Source organism: Elephantulus edwardii, unplaced genomic scaffold (genome assembly GCF_000299155.1).
Source record: "Elephantulus edwardii isolate Elephantulus edwardi_28Jun2011 unplaced genomic scaffold, EleEdw1.0 scaffold00334, whole genome shotgun sequence".
NCBI classification, from domain to species: Eukaryota; Metazoa; Chordata; class Mammalia; order Macroscelidea; family Macroscelididae; genus Elephantulus; species Elephantulus edwardii.
The window spans coordinates 1,281,742-1,287,124 of record NW_006400084.1 but is presented as its reverse complement, the minus strand read 5'-3'; the positions used below and the strand labels follow the sequence as shown (position 1 = coordinate 1,287,124).

Sequence of the window (5,383 nt, the reverse complement as noted above, 5' to 3'; positions counted from 1 at the left end):
ATTACAAAATGGACAAAACATATGAAAATAATTTTCCCAGAGGAAGATATTCAGATGGCCAGCAGACACATGAAGAAATGTTCAAAATCACTAGCAATAGCAATAAGAGAGATGCAAATCAAAACCACAATGAGATACCATCTCAGTCCAGTAACAGTGGCAAAATTTAACAAGACAGCAATTAATAAATATTGGAGAGGATGTGGAGAGATAGGAACTCTTTCCCCAACCCAATTTACTACATTGAAATCATTTGAGCTTAATATTTTGCAATGAATTCTGAATTGATTACAATAGTTTTAAGGGGAGGGGGAAGACTGTTGCATTAAGTCAGTACCTTTTTAGCAAATCGAATTGAAATACATAGGTTCAAACTTCAGATTTATGGCAAACAAATCTTCAAACACAATACACACATTTCTGAAAGACACTACATAAATTCACATGTGAGATCTGCAACTTCTGAGCTGTTTCACACTGAACAGCTCTCCAAAGAACATGTCAAAAATTGGCATGCCACATAGCTCAAGTTGTACTGCCAAGCCAAGAACTCAAAGTTGTACCATCTTTAGAAAAGTTTGGCACTGATGGATCACAACAGCTCAACATATAAAGAAGGCAGGCAACATTTCCACCTCCTAGTACAGTTACATAAAAAAGAAAAAAAAGTTGCATTATCATTTGGAATTTTGCATAAAATCCCACGTTAAACCCTGGGAAAGTCCAAGAGCAATTAGAAAACAATGACTTGGGGTCTTAAACTTTATTTCATTAATAGGGCCCATGAAATTCGAAGTGTTATTAGTCAAATTAAAATTATTAAGCACCTACTGGTTTAAAAAATTGAAAATTATTAACAATTCATGATCAATTTCTTTGCACCTTGAAATCAAGGTGTAAAAACCAGTTCGTAAGTGTATTCCAAACTCTTATATAGCATGATTAGAATTTACTATCCATTGGCACCAAAGTGAAGTTAAGTTTCCTCTTTGAAGACAGAAATTCCAGATCTGAGCACAGAGGAAGTTAGGGAGAAATGACCCCTGTTTATTCTATTACAATTGTGATTGAGAGTCAGAATTACTAATAAACTAGCAATGAACAATGCAAATCTCTGGCAAGAGCTGCCAGGTCAGGAACAGACCCTACACCTTTCCTTAACCACCACCACCCACAAAATTGTAGTATGAAAAGAATTTAAAAATTATCACTATGCTCGGGGGGGAGGGGGGAATGAGGAAATAAACTAAGGGTGCTGCTTAAAAAGAAAAAGTTTATAATCACTGTGATAGAGAAATTGAGGAAAATAAGTGTGCTTTCCCCACACCCTCGAACTCTGAACTTAAATAACATTTCATGCAAAAAGAGCATTATGTTTCTGGATACCAGTATAGCTCTTCTTTTACGTTTTAGTGCTCATCAGTTTCCCTCCTGTCTAGTTTAAGTATCAATAGACTCTTGCATTATAGATGAATGATTTGGAAAGCAAAGACTTACTAAGGAACTCTGTGCATTCTATCAATATGCTGCTGCTTTTGTTGTTGTTGTTGCTGTTGATTGTCTTTGAGTCGAGCACGAATCATAGTGACCCAGTGAATAAAAAGTCTAAAGCCTTTCTATAACTATCAACATCTATCAAAGTTCATAGAGTTCCCAGAGGCACGTTGTTTAGGAAGTGGATGCCACACCTGCTTCCAATCTATATATATAGAAACACCTATTATTATAATTGGTTTATGCAAGATTAACATTTTTGGTGTTTAAATCTGGATACATTATCTAAATCTTGCAGTAGCCCCCATGAATTACAGTTGAAAGCGGATTTTGTCTGGTCCCAAATAGCAATTACTAAAAGCTTTTTTTTCCCAAGAGAATTAACAGGATAGGATTGTTCAAATCCTCCCCCAGCCCCGCACTGGAATGCTGACCAGACAAGCTTAACTTGCAACTTCAGATCTAAAGAAGTGTTGATGCCTGTTTAAGCTTCAGTGGAAAAGCTGTTTTCTTGGTTCAACTGAACCTAAGAAGGCACAAAGGAGAAGTTCTCCATCATTGGGTCTGAAGTAATTCTAGCATCTTGCATCTCATACCAATCACTAAATGATAATATATAATAAATAGCTGGTTTCTGAAAATCATTAAAAGCAGATGGTTCATGGAGAGAATCTGCTCTCATGTTATCAAAGATAAGCCAATCTCTCACATTCAGCTAGGGAAGAAGACAGCGTTGAACAATCTGATCAAGCTCACCACAGGATGGGCCCCAACAGCTGTTGAAAATAGAGGCTCGTCTTCCTAGTATTTCTTGTGAACCTCTGGAATGGAATTTAAGTCCTCAAAAAGTTTACTTGCAAAAGAACCGTAAACACCATCTTTCATATAGAACATAAAGGTTGGTTCATCACTTCCGTTTTTTTCTATTCCAGAGGAAAATTTATCGCTTCCAACAACTTTCTTTGCAATGATATTAGCTGCAAGTGTAAATGCAGAAGACACATAGTAGCTTCCAGGTTCTGAAATCATTTTAATGCCAGATCCTTCAGGAAAGTGGACATCCAACAAAGGGCTGATAGCATGATTAACTCTTTCAATTGAAATTCAGTTTCTGTGAAGCCTCCACCAGTATCTAGCATGTCCAACTTGAATCCAAATTCTCCAGCCATGTCAAACACACATCGACCACCAGATAGAGCATATACATATAACTGAGATTCTTTGCAAGCACTTGAAACATGAAACTTAACTCCAATTATTTGGACATCAAGTTTCTTCGTACATTCTAAGAGATGCCTACAAGTCTTCAATATAGTGTCAAACTTCATGTAACCCTCTTCACCTCCAGTACTATCTTCTGTGGCAATATGTAGTAAGACCTTGGCATTTGGATGGTTACATGTAATTTTCTTCAACTCATTATCATTGTCACATGTCAGGATATTCACACCAACTTTTACTGCGCACTTTATCTGAGACACTTGCTTACATGGACTTATGTAAAAAATATTTTCTGGAGATACACCCAATTCTTGGACTAAAACCATTTCCTTTTTACTGGAACAAGCAAATCCAGTTCCAAGAGCTGCCAAAATCTCAAGTACAGCTGGAGTGGAGTTGCATTTTACTGTGTAGAACAGTTTTAACTGGACAACTAATTTCTGCCACGGTCTGTGTTTCTACACAATTTGCCCAAGATCTCCCACAAAAAAAGCACTTTTTTTGCCCCGTCAGGGTATGTTCATTAACATTGTTGTTATTGTTGTTGTTGTTGTTGTTATGTGCCGTCGAGTCGCTTGCGACTCATAGCGACCCTATGTACAATAGCCCTAAACTCTGCTCTGTCCTGTGCCAATCGCACTGTCTCTGACACACCCATCCCGATTATCCCAGTGACTCAATCAATCCACCTCATAGAGGGTCTTCCCCTCCTGTGCTGTCCCTCCACCCTACCAAGCATGAAGTTCCTCTCCAAGGACTGAACCCTCCTTACAGCATGTCCAAAGTATGTTAGACGGAACCTCAGAATCCTTGCCTCCAAGGAGCAGTCCTGTAAACCCTCTCCAGGATGACTCTGTTTGTTTTCCTAGCAGTCTATGGTACCCTCAATACTCTTCTCCAGCACCACAGCTCAAAGGCATCAGTTCTCCTTCTATCTCCTTAGTCATTATCCAACTCTCTGATGTATAATAAGTGATTGCAAAGATCATGGCCTGTATCAGGTGCACCTTAGTCTCCAGAGAGACACCATTGCTCTTCAGAACTTTGGAAGGTCCCTAACAGCGGATGTTCCCATTGCAATATGCCTTTTAATTTCCTGGCTACTGGAGCTAAGAGTGTTGATTGTGGAGCCAAGCAAACTAAAACTGTGAACAATCTCAATCTCTTCATCATCCATCCTGATGCTGCCAATTGGCCCAGTAGTGAGAATATTTGTCTTCTTGACATTGAGTTTCAATCCATATGGAGGCTGCAGTCCTTGACCCTCTGCAGCAAGCGCTTCAGGTACTCCTCAGTTTCAGCAAGCAGGGTTATGTTCTGCCTAATGCAGATTGTTGATAGATCTTCCACCAATCTTGACCCCATATTTCTCCTCATAGCACCCAGCCTCTCGGATAATCTGTTCTCTTGGATGATCTGTTGAAAAGGTATGGAGACAGGACACATCCCTGGCGTACACCCTTCCCAATTTTGAACCATGCAGTGTTTCCTTGCTCTGTTCCGATGACTGCCTCTTGGTTAAAGTACAGGTTTCGCATTAGCACGATTAAATGTTTGGGATTCCCATTCTTAGAGTCAGCCACAGTTTGTTATGATCCACAGTCAAATGCCTTTGCATAGTGAATGAAACACAGATATACATTCCTCTGGCATTCCCTGCTTTCAGCTAAGATCCATCTAACATCAGCTACATTATCCCTAGGACCATGACCCCTTCTAAACACAGCCTGTACTTCTGGCAGTTCTCTGCTGATGTGTTGTTCCAGTCTTTTTTGGATAATCTTCAGTAGAATCTTGCTTGCGTGTGAAATCAATGATATTGTTCTATAGTTTCCACACTCTGTTGGGTCACCCTTCTTTTATTCATTAACATATTTATCAATAACGTTTCCAGGGTTTGTCTCTTCATCCAACACGCCAGCAGAGTAGTTGGCACCTTCAAGAAATCCTTTCATCTCAGCTGTATTCCACCAAGCTGAAAGCCATAAACCAAGAAAAACAAGAAATGGGCCACCAAGCCTTGTGTCTGGGTCCTTAGAATATACAACAAAATGGACAAGTTAGGAGATGGAACCCTGTTATCATCAGCAAGGTTCCCAGGGTGGCTCAGTGTTGAAATTGAACTGCTCTCTGCACTCCACTTCTCCTAGGCCCTCTGGGTAGTTGTACACTTGGTCAGAAAGTTCGTCATGAGATAATGGCCCAAAGAGTCAGGTAAAGTGTCTTCTCTTTGTCGGTGGAATTTTTAAAGAGGGATGTAGTTACCTTGAGCAGAAATGCCCAAGGTGGCCTAGGCCACAGGCTGCGGGAACGACACTAGCTGTGTAGGGCGGCAGCTGGAGGAGAGAAAGAGAAGTAGATAGATAGATAGATAGATAGATAGATAGATAGATAGATAGATAGAAGAGCGAAGACTAGGTGATGGGGTAATTCAGCCTCCTCACACCGCCAAGCAGCAGAGAGAGAAAGAATGAGAAGAAAATGAGAAGGAACAAAGGGAGGAAGAACAAGAGGACATCACAAATGAGCGACCAGCCAGCCAGTGCGAGATAGGAACTCTTGGACATTGTTGGTGGGATTGTAAAGTGGTTTAACCACTCAGGAATGCAGCTTGGTGTTTCCTCAAAAAGCTGGACATGGACATTTCATATGATCCTGCTCTTGCACT

At 40.2% G+C, this 5,383-nt stretch overlaps 1 pseudogene; it reads right to left on the bottom strand.

The window, feature by feature from the left end:
• Window positions 1-1,978: 1,978 nt before the first annotated feature.
• LOC102844607 lies at window positions 1,979-4,670 on the bottom strand (annotated as a pseudogene).
• Window positions 4,671-5,383: the final 713 nt, after the last annotated feature.